The following is a 16,067-nucleotide window of genomic DNA, read 5'->3' as shown; positions in this document are numbered from 1 at the left end:
GTGCCTACTACCAAGAACCTGTTGAAGTGTGGTATGGCCCCCTGAGATAACAGATACCTCTGACATATGTTGTCGTATCATCTCAGAGGGCCTACACAGACTCCTTCAGATCCTTCTATGAGAGGAGGTACACTTATTAAACTGAGACAAGGCTCTGATCCTCCAAGGTTCATGTGTGTGGATGTCACACCAAAACAGAAGAAACAAAACCAAGCATCTTACTTCCTTTACTCCTTACAGGGAAAAAAGTGGATGGACTTTTTCCAAGGTTTATTTAAAGCAGTTGTGTCCCTGAAGCCTCTTTCTTTTGTGAACCAACTATCTCAAGCTACATCACAAAAGCAAGCCTTGGATTCTTCCTCCTTTGAAGAAGATCCTGAACCAGATTGTAATTATTCTCTGGGTTAACTCCACCGTCTTGAGCTAGTCACCTCAGATGTCAGGGACTCCCTTTTACCTGATTCTCCTCTAAACGAGGCTTCATTTGAAGAAACTATTCAGAACATGACAAGCCACTTTGAGTGGTAGTCAAGGCAAATCTTAAAAGTACAAAAGAGATACTACAGCCTTCTGGAGAGGGGTACTCCAGCTCCTTCGAAAGTTCCCCCAGTTCTTAAAGCTTATCTTGATGCCTTACATTCTTCTCTAACACCTGACTCTCAGTCACCTGGTATTAACAGACTGGAAAGATTTTATACAATTCCTGAGGAACTTAATTACCTATACAAAAAACACGCATGGCTGACCCTGCAGTAGTTCCCTTCCCCTCGGATAATCCTTCCAAATTGCTTCCCACTGCCAGTGCCCTCCATTCAAACAAGGATAGCAGGGCCGTGGATAGGTAGGATAAGAAATTTTACTCATCAGACACCTTACCATACCTCTCAACTATCCAGAGTTTCACAGAATGGCCAGATTTTTGCCTTATATTTTTGGTCTGTCCCATGTAAACTTTGTGGTTTTCTGACAAATTGCTGAGGACTGTCAGTGAATAATGACAGATATTTGACTTTCAGACTTCATAACCTTGACCACCATGTTACTTTCATTGTACAAAAAGCTTTCTACTTGGCCCACCTCATAAGTAAGGGTAGCTCATCCAGGGACAAGGAGATTATAACATCCCTGTAGTCTTCCCTTATAAGGCCAATTGTTGAATACAACACCCCCTTCGGCAGCAGCTGGCAAGACCACAGAGATTCCTCACCAGGGGAATCCAGGGCTTCAAACTTCTACCCTAAACAGATAGGCTAAAAGCCCTGTCACTCTACACAGTTTCATACAGACTCCTCAAAGGTGACCTGTGTCTGGCATGCAAAGCAATGTCAGACCCCACCTTGATGGGACTGCTGCATATCTGCAAGTCAAGCTCCACTCAAGTAATCCACACGTGTGATCTAAATCTGGTCTGTGACATCAATAGGACTTATTGTTGGGACAGATTTGTGGCCCAGAGACTACCCCATCGGTGGAATAGACACCCTCTCCACATCAAGCAGAGTACGCCATTATCCCTTTTTAAGCGCAACCTGGATAACTGGATGGGAAACAGAAAATATACCCCTGGGATTCCACCTGTGTCCCTGCTGCACAGGGGCTTTGGGTGCTGATTTTTCTAAACATGGGCTAAACTCTTGGCTAGGCTTATAAGGGCCTCAGGACCAATAGCTTAGTAACTTCCTATGATTCAGAAAATGCATGCTAACACAAATTATGTTACTCTTACAACTTTGTAAGTTTATAAGAGGAATATTTAAAATCTGTCCCTGTTTTGGGGCCTTTGTTCCTCCATTATTTTAGGCTTTGTCTAGATTTCTTGCATTAAGAGGTTGAGAGGTATTCACCTTAGCATTCATGGCTATCCGTTACCAAAAACAAATGACCAAATATCTGCATAGAGCCTCAGACAGCAGATGCAGACCCCACTGTCCAAAGCAACACAAATAGACACAGCATCAAATGCAGTTATAATGCACTGGATACTATGTTGAAGGCTGCTGCCACTGCCTCACTGATTAGATGACATGCATGGCTCAGGGATCAGCCCATCCCTGAAGACTTCAAATCCAAACTCTTGAATTCACCCTTGAGCAGTGACCTCTTGTTTGGACCATGAGCAATTAATCTTTTCAAAACTCTGCAACAGCAAGCCAAGACCACAAAACACTTCAGGCAAATTCTTCTCTCTACTGTTCATATATACCATAGCAACTGCCCATCCAAATCCACTTCCTTCATTAAGCGGGACCATAGGGCCTTTTACAAATACAGCAAAGCAACTAGGAAAAGATTTACAGAAAAACCACTGAGGGAGTCCCACTTAGAAAAGCCTCCCTTTGGAGGCAAAACCTTGTGACTATCCTCATCTTCCCCCTACCCTCCATTCCTTCATCCACCCACCCGTCTATCAAAAACACTTTCACTTTTACTTCAGTTTGAACAACAGGCAAATTAATTCTAACCATCATCAGAGAAGGCTATGCCATAGCTTGGATAAGCATTCCCTACATATAAGGGATTCCCAATCCACTCAGCCAGCTTCCATTGATTGCTCCCATTACTTAAGATTTACTGGTACAGCGCACCATAGAGGAAGTACCTACATCCTTCATAGGAGAAGGTTTTTATCAAGGATTTTTCTCCTTCCAAGGAAGAAAGGGCAGTGGAGGCCCATCCTAGACCACTCTCTGCTAAACACCTTCCTGAGAGTGCCTGCCTTCAAGATGCTTTGTCTTCGTACCCTCCTCCCTTTCATTCTGCCTCAGCCATTTTTAGTGTCCCTAGATCCCAAGGATGCCTATCTTCACATCCCCAGCCATCCATCCTGCAAGAGATTCCTGAGGTTCTTCTGTGGCTCTTCTCATTTTCAGTTTACTGCTTTACCCTTTGGTCTTTCTACTGTCCGAAGAGTTTTTACAGTGTCTAGCAGCTGTTGTAGCCTTCTGTTACATTCAGGGAATTCAAATTTCCCCTTACCTGAATGACCTGTTGATTCAGGCCCTGTCCACAGACACTCTCCTTGAGCATCTTCATTTCACAGTATGGCTCTTAACCAATCTGTGATTCAGCATCAATTTAAAAAAAATGCATCTCTGCTACTCAGGACTTAGTCTTCCTGCTAAACACAAGCATAATGCAGGTCTTTCTTCCTCAGGAAAAAGTGCAAAGTCTGATGAACTTTTCCCAAACCCTCTACACAATGACTCACTACATTGCAAGGGAGATCCTCTGGGCTTTGTAGTTCATGGCTGCATCAGTCTCAGTGATCCCACTGGCCAGACTGCATATGAGGAAAATTCAGTGGTACCTGAGATCTGTGTAGTTCCAACATTCACATCCCTTGGCCAACATTATCCTTCTGCTGACATGCATCAAGGAGGAGTTTCTTTGGTGGGCGAAACAGGTTTTTCTTAATCCAGACCTTTCCTTCACCCCAACCCTCACAACCAAATTCACCACACCAATGCCACAGACAGGGCTTGGTTGGTCTGGACATGGTCCCAAAAAAGTACAGGGGGAATGGGCCTCCTCTCTCCTGAAGGAAAATATCAACCTGAAAGAAATAAGGGCTTTTCAGCAAGCTCTCACACCTTTGGAAAATGAACACTCCTGGTGTACACAGACAGCACCACAGTGATGTATTTAAACAAACAAGCAGCCGCAAGGTCTTACCCCCTGTTTAGGTTGGCACAGGAAGTTTTGCAAATGGCCACTCAATGGAACATGATCTTCATAGCAACTTTCTTTCCCTCTGTAGAGATTTTATTAGTGAACTCTTTGAGCAGGGACCTCATGGATCCCCACGAATGGACCCTGAACAGACAGGTCTTCAAAGCAATCATACATCACTGGGGCACTCCACAGATGAACGTCTTTGCATCTCCAGAGCATCACCAGCTTTCCTTGGTTCTCTACCAGGACCCCATGTCCTCTGACCTTGAGGACAGAAGCTTTTTCCCTCCAGTGGACAGGGAGGTTCCTATATGCCTGCCCTCTGCTGCCACTTATTCCAAGAGTTCTACTAAAGACAAAAAAGGACAATCCAAAGCTGCTTCTCCAGCCCCTTTCTGACCAGGATAGCATTGGTTTCCCATCCTGCTCTACCTGTCAAAGGGAAACCACTGAAACATTCTGATACAACCAGACCTAATCACCCAAAAGAATTTTTAGCTTCCGCATCCCAACTTAGCCTCTGTGGATGACTGGGTTTTGATCCCAAAAAGATACTTATTTTTAGAGGATGTGGTGCAGATTTTACAGGAGGCCAGGAAGCCTAATACCAGAAAAATCATGCGCAGCCAAGTGGAAGATTCTGCATTTGATGTCACAAGAAGAATAAATCCACAAACTTGCAAGCTAGTAATGCAAACTTTTTATTCCATAAAACGCTTTTCGTCTGGCTGGATAGCTAGACTTCTTCAGATGCAACTAAATATTCAAAACACAGTATATAACATGAACATAAGTCAGCTGATCCACCCTACTAATTAGAACAGCTGATCAACACCAACCAATGCATATACATACCCTCACAGCCTAAGCCAAAATGCCTTAAACACACATACCATGAATTATATCTACTTCTAGATAAATTAATTAAAACCTACTAACATATTTATTAATTTAAATAATAATTTATGTGTCTATAAATATTCTAAAAGCATTCTAAAAACGTATAAAATAATATACTATATGAAAATATAGAAGTCAGAAACCATACCTATAAATGAGTTTCTGACTTTATGTACATACTCCAAAATCCATGTAATTTAAACAAACTAAAACAGTTAAACTAATGATGCATAACTCATACATACCTCCTACTGGGACAACTCTATTTAGTAAAATAATATAATATAATATGCATACCATGTAAAATTCATAAAAGAAAAAAAACTTTGTTGGCCTACAGCATGGTCCAAACAACAGAGAAAAAGTTCAGCATCCTGCCTGAAGCTACAAACTGAGGCAGGGAGCCCCAAAAGTTTAGTACAGTTCACATCAGAAACAATAGAGAGTGAAGGACTGGAAAGTCACACTTCAGAACTAAATGAATTAAAACACACAGTAGTGTGTAACATGCAAGGTGACTTTAATATTTTTAATTATTCTGAATTTAAAGTGGATTTGGTGCTGGCTGATTTGCTAGCAAAAGGACTTACTTTTGTCCCCACAGTAAAAACTAACATAGAATTAATTACAGATTTTAAACTGTTTACAAGAAAACTTAATTTTAAAGTTTTGTTTGGGGAGGGTCAACACACAGTAACACCATTTTATGTATCTAGTACTTTCTGCCCTCAATTGCAACCTACTATAGCTTTGTTTGAAAAAGTGTATATATTAGATTTTTTTAACCAAGTAACTTCAAACAAAAATAACAATAAAAAAAGTTGTACTTTGAAATTCAACATAACTAGGGAAGAAAACAAAGCTTTATCTGTGCTTCAGTAAGCCCGAGTGAGAACAATGAAACCGGACAAAGGGGGTGGGTTAGTAATACTAGACTTGGATGAATATATTAAGAAAATGGAAGAAATTTTAACAAGTGAAACATACACGAAAGTATCTAAAAATTAGTTAAACATAGCTTATGCTAGAATTCGTTCTATTTTTGATGAGTTGTTTATTGAAGCAAGGATAAATGTAGGAATTGCCAATTTTCTTGATACACCAGCACCAAGAATACCTACTATCTTTGGAGTTCCAAAGATTCAGAAGTCAATCACTAACCCCCCTATGAGACCATTAGTGGATGCTAGAGCCGGCATTACTTATGCTTGCTCAAAATTTATTGACCATCTGCTTAAAAAATATGTAACCCAACAAAGTCAAATTTGTAAGGATTCCTGGATCTTTTTGGCCAACTTGAACAATTTAGAATACAGGGATGATTTTAATTTCCTTACTATTGATGTGAGGGACTTATATTCTTCCATCCCACACAATGAAGGTATAGAATGGGTAGGCTTACTGCTACACAGGATGGGGGCCCCCCAAAGCGAAGTAAAACTAATAGAAGAGTTGTTGGACATTGTTTTGTCCAACAACTTTATTACTTTCAACAACAGATACTTTTTACAAAAGATAGGGGTTCCTATGGGCTCCCCCTGTGGTAGTAGTTTTGCCAACCTAGTTATGGCATTTTGGGAACAGGAACACATTTTTGGAGTGACCCACATTATGGAACAGATTAGTTTTTATACTCGCTTCCTGGATGATATATTTATTTTATTCAAAGGAAACGAAAATGAAGCCTTGTCCTTGGTTAATCAGTTGAATAACATGACTGACTTTTTAAAATTTACACAGTGTTTTAATAGTGATAGAATATCTTACCTTGATACAGATTTAAGAAAGGACAGGATAAACAAATGTTGGAAAGCAAGTATATTTAGAAAGGAAACTTATTCCAACACATTCCTTCATTATAGTAGTTGCCACCCATCATTTCAAAAATGTTCCATAGTAAAAGGACAATTAATAACCAAAAGCAGGGACCAATGGTGCAAAAACGACCAAGAAACGAAAGAAGGCACCACCAACCAGGAATGAACACGAACCAATAAAGGATCCAAAAACAGTTTATTCCACAAACGCTAGTACAGTTCCAACACGTTTTCATCATCAACTTCCTCAGTGAATGAAAAGCAACCACTGAACAACCCTGACAGAGAGAAGACACCTGCTGTGCCAGTTACACTAGACTCCTAAAGTTCTCCCACCCCTATGGGATCAGTCCCGAGGTCAGTGCTTGTCTGATGGCACTGTACTGTTCTAGGAGACAAAATACTACTGCTTGATATGAAACAAATCCAGAAAGCGGTGCAAAGCAACACCCAACTCTTTTTGCACGTGAAATTGCCGTCCAGGTGCAAATTTTTGTCTTCTTGTTTCTCAAGCAGTGCGTTACGGAAGAAACATTGTAAACTGCAACCTTATTGTATAGCCGGTCAGCTACTCGTGTGTTTTTTGACACAGATCTTGGTCCAGATTGGTGAGGGATATATGTGTGATTAGACAGGGTGCTAGAATTGAATCGTGAGTCCTGCTCTTCTGGCATTCACTCTCATCGTTGGTGGGTTTTAGACTGAGAGAGTCCTCTGGATACCGGCAGTGTGTTTTTTGCACCTGGACGGCAATTTCACGTGCGAAAAGAGTTGGGTGTTGCTTTGCACCACTTTCTGGATTTGTTTCATATCAGTATTGATAAAGGATTTTATCCGAAAGCTTTGCTCTTCACATTAAAGTGTTTTTTCTACTGAGAACGTTGTTTGTTTTGTTTCATATCAAGCAGTAGTATTTTGTCTCCTAGAACAGTACAGTGCCATCGGACAAGCACTGACCTCAGGACTGATCCCATAGGGGTGGGAGAACTTTAGGAGTCTATTGTAACTGGCACAGCAGGCGTCTTCTCTCTGTCAGGGTTGTTCAGTAGTTGCTTTTCATTTACTGAGGAAGTTGATGACGAAAACGTCTTGGAACTGTACTAGCGTTTGTGGAATAAACTGTTTTTGGATCCTTTATTGGTTCGTGTTCATTCCTGGTTGGTGGTGCCTTCTTTCGTTAAAAGGACAATTAGTAAGGGCGGCCCGAATGGTCTCAGATGAACAGGACTTTTTGGAGGAATGTAACAAACTAGTAGAAATGTTTAAAAAGGGGCTATCCGGATGTATTATTGGATGAAATAAGTCAAGAGGTAATAAAAAAGAGAATTTTGGGTACTTATAGACCTATTTTAGTCCCTAAACCCTCTAACATAGGTTTAGATAGTGTTATTACCCAAGAGGGCACTTTATTGGATGAGCTACCCAGCAAACCTGTGGACCCATTTAGTCTTATTCTCACATTTTATATGGATAGCTACGATTTTGTAAACATAATACGAAAGAAGTGGGAATTTATAAAAACAGACCTACCTACTGTTAAAGAACTATATGATTTTCCTAAGGTAGTCTTTAAGAAAGGTAGGAATTTGAAGAATCTATTAGAAGCTCATAAAACTATTCATTTTAGTACAAAACATGGGGATATGTATAAATGTCATATGTACCCATACTGTAGATACATAGAGGTAGGGACTAACTTCTCTATCAGAGGGGTTAGATATACTACTAAACATAGGTTTGATTGTAATAAAAAAGGAGTGGTCTGTCTTGCTAAGTGTCACAGGTGCCCTGCCTTCTATATTGGAAAGACTGATAGAAGGTTGAGGGACAGAGTATATGAACATTTGTATAGCATTAGAAATAACAAACTAGACAATGCCTTAGCTAGACACACTCACTCTTTTCCTAATCATGGTTTTATGTTTAGAGCTATAGAATGTGTAACCTCAGATGCTAGAGGTGGCCCAGTACATTTGTTACTTGAAAAAATGGAATTGTTTTGGCAACTGCGTATGTTTTCATGTCTCTATCCAGGTCTTAATGAGATGTATTCTATCAAATGTATTTTAAAACTGAAAAGTCTTTTAAGATAATCACAGCTATATATTTTAAAGCAGTTTTTTAAAAACCTTTTAGGGCAGAAATGTATATTATTCTACATAGCAAACACTTTATGAATTTTACATGTTATGCATGTTATATTATTTTACTAAAAAGAGTTGTCCCAGTAGGAGGTATGTATGAGTTATGCATCATTAGTTTAACTTTTTCAGTTTGTTTAAATTACATGTTTTTTGGAGTATGTACATACTTAAAGTCAGAAACTCATTTATAGGTTGTTGTTTCTGACTTATATACTTTTCATATAGTATATTAAGTATTTTATAAGTTTTTAGAATGTTTTTAGAATATTTATAGATATATAAATTATGATTTAACTTAATAAATATGTTAGTAGGGTTTATTTAATTTATCTAGAAGTAGATATAATTCATGGTATGTGTGTTTAAGGCATTTTGGCTTAGGCTGTGAGAGTATGTATATGCATTGGCTGGTGTTGATCAGTTGTTCTAATTAGTAGGGCGGATCAGCTGACTGATGTTCATGTTATATACTGTGTTTTGAATATTTAATTGCATCTGTGAAGTCTAGCTATCCAGCCAGACGAAAAGTGCTTTATGGAATAAAAAGTTTGCATTACTAGCTTGCAAGTTTGTGGATTTATTCTTTTTGTGGAGCATTAGTTGTTTTTTTGTTGCTGTTTTTTCCTGGTTTGATGTCACAAGCACAGACTGGAGCCTCTCTTATCTCAGGCCCCCGCTCTACTGGGTCTATATTAGAACATCAGTGTTTCAGAACATCAAATGTTCTAATATCGAACCCTATTCAGCGAATGCTGAAATTAGCGAAGCTGCAAAAAAACAAATTTTTTCCCAGGGAAAGAATTCAGTTGTCCGTTTCTGTCGCTTTCCTATTTTCAGCGCTGTGCTGGAACGTTACGGGTCGGGTTCAGGTAAGTGTGCGATTGTGTGGACGTGAGGGTTAGGTGAGTTAGGGTTAGGGTGCAGGTCAGGTAAGTGTGCGATTCTGTGGACGTGAGGGTTAGGGCGGGGTAGGTGAGTTAGGGTTAGGGCGCATGTGAGGTGAGTGTGCGATAGTGACGGACCTTAGGGTTAGGGTTTGAGTTAAGGTAAGTGGATAGTTAGTAGTGTATGTACAGTTTAGTGTAGGGTTAGATGTAAAATTTTAGATGTATGTGTGTGGATTGCTGTTTCTTTGGTGTGCTTGTGCTGTGTGTATGTGTTTCGGAACAGCAAATTTTTTCCCTAGGGAAAAAAAATTGCTGTTCTGAATGTTCGATGTTGTCAGTGTTCGCTGAATTGGGTTCGATATTAGAACATTTGAATTTCTGAAGCTTCAATGTTCTGATATAGACCCACTGTACTTTACTATCTCCATGAGCTTCTGCTTTTGTGGTTGGTCTACTCATCCATTAAGGCCAATTTGTCAGTCATCCATGCTTGTTTACATTTAAACCAACCCGTTATGCTCAGGACTGAGGTAAAGCTGTTCGTGAAAGGAGTCCTACACCTTAAGCCTCCAAGGAAACCAATTACCCTACCATGGTATCTTAATTGTGTTTTGAAAAAACTCACTCCCCACCCCCTTTTGAGCCAGCCACTGGCTATCTTTAAATTCTGCACGTGGAAAACTGTTTTCCTGCTGGTTCTAACCTCTGCTTACAGGGTACCAGAACTTCAGGCACTCATGGCTACTCCGCCGATGTCCTTCCATTCCAAAGTCTGGGTCTGCATGCATCCCGGGTCACTCCTTCCGACGCCATGGCCGCAGCTGGGGTCGCCGGGTCTCAAAGTCTGGGTCTGGCCTTGCTGGAAAGCATCAGGTCACCCAGCTTCCAGAGCGCTTCACAAGTGCATCCATTGGCCTGCATCCCGTTGTTCAGGTCTTGCTCGTCCCAAAGCGGCCGTGTGGTGCTGATACGTGCAGTAAATCTACCCTCTTCTTGCAGACAGCTGTTCGCAAAAGCAAGTGCTCAGCGCTCCTGCTCAGCCTGTACCTCAGCCCGATGTCAACTCTAGCGAAGAATTTCCAAAGCCTATAACTTTTTCCTTGCCTTAAGGATTTCCTACCTCTGCCTCCTGCCTAGGCCTTTTCTTCAACACCTGCCCCTGTTCAGCCCTTTCCTGTTCTGCCTGTCTTTCCCTCTACCTGTTGGCTTAAGGAATGTTACCGTTTGCAGTTAACCTACCGCTCTTTCCTAGGTCGAAAAACAGGGCAGGTCAAAGGGCAGCGGGGGCCTCCAAACGGCTAGCGGAGGAAGATACGGCTCCTGTCACTACCTCTACGGCTGAAACCAGGTCCTGGCTCTTCCGCAGCCTGAAACTCACAACCTGAAACCGACCCCCTGGAACCCCGGTAGTCCAATACCTTGGGCCCATACTACGGGGTCATTGAATCTGAACTACCCTGCCCCTGGGATTCCAACGGTGTCTGGGTCTACTGAGACACTAGCCTAAGTCTGGTAAACTTCAGCTTCCCTTAAGTTCATTAAAAGCTCTCTTTCAGAGGCTCTCCTGCTAAAAGCTACAAAACTCTCCCTTCTTTTTCCTCTTCTTCTGCTTCTCTAGCTCTCTATAGGCCCAGATGATTTACCTCTTTAGAACCTCCCACCTCCCCTCCTCTGATTTCCTCATCCCAGCTCGGCCTCTCGGAACGGGAGAATGGCTCTGCCTCACCTCCTCAGCACAGTCCCTCGTTGGTCTCTCCTCTCTGATCTCTTGGAACCCTCATGATCCCTGCTCCTCAGGCCTCCTGAGAGGAGGCCTCAGATTCCTCAGCCCTGACGATGACTCTCCTTTCCCTTTCCCTCAGAGATTTGAGAGAACAGAGATTCTTTGTTTGAACCTGAGAGATGATTTCAATGGCAGGGTCAGGAATTCTCTGATACCTTTTGTTTCCAATTATTCACAAGCAGATATTCCTCACCTCCTACTGAGGACCTCCTACATGATGCCCTTGTCTATGATGCCTCCTCTGATGCCCTTACCCTCTCCCTCCGGCCTCAGATCTTCACCTCTACCACTGACACTTCACTACTATCTCCTCTCAATTTCTCAGCCACTGCTCCTGTCCTGATACCCCAGAAGTTGTAAGGCCTACCTCCTCAGCTGGCAAAATCCTGCAACTGAGTCAAGGGAGTCGAACCATTAGAGCAAAGGTACTAAGAAGGGCATTAAAAGTGTATCTCCCTATGAGCATTAGTCAGAGCATTCCAGATTCAGTAGACTATAGAGTACCAATGCATGAGGAAAATGTCTGATCGAAACTGTCCTCTTCTGAACCCATGATATTGAGAAATTGCAGGATCTGGTTTCAAACTAGGAGCAGGTTGCATTAGTGAGCATGACAGATCTGGGTTATGATCATGTGGAAAGCTTCAGTAGGATTCTGGATGTACGCTGGGTGCTGTTAGAAACTTCATGTGCTGGCTCTATGACAATCTTAAAAAGACCATTTTATGCCTATTTAAAGGCAAAAAAATTTGGAAGAAAAAAAAAAAAAAGCTTTTGGAAGCTCTAAAGAAAAGAAAAAAAAAATGCAAAGCAAAAAAGAGCAGAATCTGTTAAAAAAAATTTAAAGAGGTGCATCAGTTTGAAGGGCAAAAGAGGCAGAATCCTTAAGATTTGAGGTTCTCCAAGAGCACACAGGTAGAAGTCAGTAAGCAGTAGCTGTGCCTCTCAGAGAGGCAGAGAGAGAGGTATGGCAGCCTCTACACCAGGAGAGGTAGTGCAGGAACTTAGAGAGTGCAACCAGGACAACTACATTAGGACAGGACAGAACAAAATACAATTACTACAATGGCTTTGGCACCAGGGACGGCAAGCTTTCTTTATCCTCAAAAATTCTCACAGCATTCAAGGGCAAATAACACTTTCCAGGGGAGACACAAAATAAACAGCAAAGGATACATACAGTGCCAAACCTCTCAGCAATCAAAAAGCAAAAGGTTCCATTTCCACCACCCAATCAAGGACAAACCAGCATTTTACAACACCAACCAAACAAAGAAGTAGAAAAAGAAAGAGCAAAAGAAAATATTTTACTCAAGATTAAAAGATTGCCCCAACATCATTAATTCAAGAAAGAAAATGAATGGAACTTGTATGTTCCCTTTGTTCAATCCGCTCATTGTGCCTGCCTCCTACCAAAATGCTGAAAACCGCAAGGAACACCACCTGGGGGCTCTGATTCTGGGCAATGACAACAAGGCCTGGGCACCTCAGCTGGGCTGGACAACCTAGCAGAAGACTCAGCAGATCCTTTGCATCAATTCTCAGCATTGCATTCTCAGCTTATCTACAATGTCTCAGGGTTTCACAATTTATTCACTTCAATGCTGCCTCACTACTTGCACATGACAGACTTCACAGGGAATACAGACTTCCCTTTATCTACTGGATTGTAAAAGGACTTGCTGGAGACAACCAGCAAGGACAGGACTGCAGAAACTTGTCCACCTGGCATTGAGCATCCAAGAGTACCACCATACCCCATCCATCTGCCACCCAATATACCTTCAATGACAAACACCACCCATCCATAGACTTGGCTTCAAAAACAAGAACAACTACCAGTTTACTTTCAGAAACATGGCAACATTTCAGAATCTCACAAGACAAACAAACATCAGAACACAGAAAAACTCCTGCACCTCCTCATCTGACAGGCTGCATTCAAAATCTTGCAGGTCCTGGGTTACATTCCATCTTGCATTTTATGGATACAAACACAAGGCTTCAGCAAAACAGTACAACTCAACTCACACCACTAAAGGAATTGCCTCTCTGCCCTTCAAGCCTATTCCTTGAATTGGCTCAAGCCTGCCGAGTCTGCCGCAAGCTTGCCAGCAGAGCACAGCAGGCCCTTCCAAACCCATCCCTTCAATCAATGCAGGCCCAGACAGACCATGGAGAGGAGTATATGAGTACAGAGCTGGCACTGCACATAATCATAAGGGAAGCACAATGCACTAAAAACCTGCACAAAGGTGATCAACCAGTGCCTTCCTTCAAGGCCCCCAATTCAAACCCAGGCACACCCACACAGCCATCACAATAGTACACAAGCAAGGAGGCACCAGGCTAACAGAGCAAGGAGACACCCATTCCTACCCTCTCCTATGAGAACAGGCAACAAATGGGAAACCTCATTGAAACCATTTGAACTGACGGACCAATACGCGGCAGACAAATTGTACAGCAGAACTGGCAGACATGCGACAATGGATGCAGGAAAATGGATGATACACCCGCTGGATCTTCTTACAAAACAACAAAATCACAAATCACTGGATCATGGAAATAGATCTAATAGATCAATTCAAATCATCTTCTTTGAAAAAAATCTCATCACCCACCAACACCACAAGGTGGAACCATCTCTCTCATGGAGCTCTTCAGCTCTAAAGAAGCAAGCACCCCACCTCTTCCCCTTCACCTTCCAACTAAAGGCAAGATCCAGGTCTGACTGAAGATCAGCAGGCCAAATCCATCCTGCTAGCCTGGCCAACTGGCAACTGTACCCACTGGTACTGTCACAGGTGAGTTGTCACAGACAAAACCATGGCCCTTCCTTCTATGGCTATTCCCATTCCTCAGGACTTACCACAACTACTACCAAACCTTGCAGCTGACTGCCTGGACCTGACCCTCCATGATTCCTCTCTTCCTAACCCATCCCAGAGAGGATGAGGATAGGAGGGGGGAGCCGACCTTCCACAAGAAAAAGGAAGAAGGCATAAACAAAAAAAAAAAGATTTCACACCTGAACACACAAAAAGGCCTAGATGTGACTGTGATGAATATGGCATATATACTGGAATATTTGGCAGAATTGTCCCACAGTGGCCTGTCTTACTCTTCCATCAAGATACATGCCCAGCAAGCACAATATAATGCAATCTAAATCCACCTCTCTCTCTCAGCCTCTACTAAGACAGTTTCTAAGAATCAAAAAAAACATTAATCCTCCAAGGAAACCACCTCTACCTACTTGGGACCTGAATTTGGTGTTGGAAAAACTAACGCTTCCTCCATTTGAACCAGCAGCAGCCGGCATGTAGTTTTTGTCTTGGAAACTGCCTTCCTTCTGGCCATAACCTCAGCAAGAAGAGTATCTGAGCTACAAGCTTTAATGGTGGTGCAGCCATTCCTTATCTTTCATCAGGACAGAGTTTCTTTGAGGACCAATCCTACATTCATGCCAAGGTGGTATCCAGGGTAGGGTATCTTTGAACCAAGCTATTCATTTGCCTACATTCTTCCCACAGCCTCAAAATAAAGGGAGAGACTTCTGCACACCCTGGATACACACAGACAACTCGCTACTACTTGGACAGAACTAAAAGTTACAGAAAGACTGACCAGTTGTTTGTAGCCATGCTGCTGGGGGTACAAGAAAAAGCATTTCCAAACAGACAATTTGAAATGGATGGGAATTGCATGCAGTTTTTTTTGTTACTCCCTTCATGGAAAGACTGTGCCAGCTAACATTAGACCTCATTCCACGAGAGCCACAGCCACCACCATGGCCTTCCTAAGAGGGGGCTACCAAAGACATTTTAGAAGCTGCTACATGGAGCTCCGTGCATACATTTTCCAAGCATTACAATTTGCCTTTATACTCCAGATCCAGAGCAGGTTTTGCGCTGCAGTCCTGCAGGGTATCTTAACTACACCATCCTTCACTTAGTACCTCCACCCCAGTTTGGCTGTGGTATTCTACCCATATGTGATGACTGCAGATGCATCCTGAAGAACATAGTACAGTTTTTGTACCTACCATAAATGTAGATGTCCGTATAGGTATGCATCTGCAGTCCCTCCCCTCCCTCCCACCCCTCTGTGGTATTCCTAGGGGTGCTACCCCTTTTTTAGCTAGCTGGGGAATCTATTATGGTGTATTTGTTTGTATATACATGTATATATATTTTTATCCAAATGTTTTTTTTATTGCATTTTATCCAAATTCTAGCCTTCCTAGAGGGCACCTGGCATCTGGGGCAAGAAAACTGGAAGACTGAGGAGGCCTGATGCTTTTATACCCCAGGCGGCTCTGCCTGATGTCAAAGTCGCGACATCAGACCCAGAGGCCAGACCCAGACTTGACCGGCTGCTGAAGGGCTGGCTGCCTGAGGCAGGACAACCCATATGTGATGACTGCAGATGCATACCTATCGGACATCTACATTTATGGTAGGTACAAAACTGTACTTTCCTTGTCTTCCACAAGGACAGGAAAACACTTAGGACTAATCCTTCTTTCATGTGTAAGGCTGTGAATGAGCTATCTTTCAATCAAGCCATTCACCTACCTGCTTTCTTTCCCAATCCCTAAAATAGGGGAGAAAGAATTTTACACTCTTTAAACATTCACAGGTAGCTGAGGTTCTTTTTGGACAAAACAAAGATGATCAGAAAATAAATGTTTCTTGGATGCCAAGCTGGGTCACCTAGTCTCAAAGCAAACCATTGCATCCTGGATATCAAAGGCTCTCTTTTTGCTACTCATGACATGTTAAATAATTGCCTTCCTGCCATAAAGCACATTCCACTTAGATGGTTGCCTCTTCTGGTTCTTTCCATAAGGATGTTGATG

This window comes from Protopterus annectens, chromosome 5.part0, assembly GCF_019279795.1.
Source record: "Protopterus annectens isolate FY-2018-M chromosome 5.part0, PAN1.0, whole genome shotgun sequence".
Taxonomy (NCBI): domain Eukaryota; kingdom Metazoa; phylum Chordata; order Ceratodontiformes; family Protopteridae; genus Protopterus; species Protopterus annectens.
Note: the sequence above shows the minus strand (reverse complement) of the source record.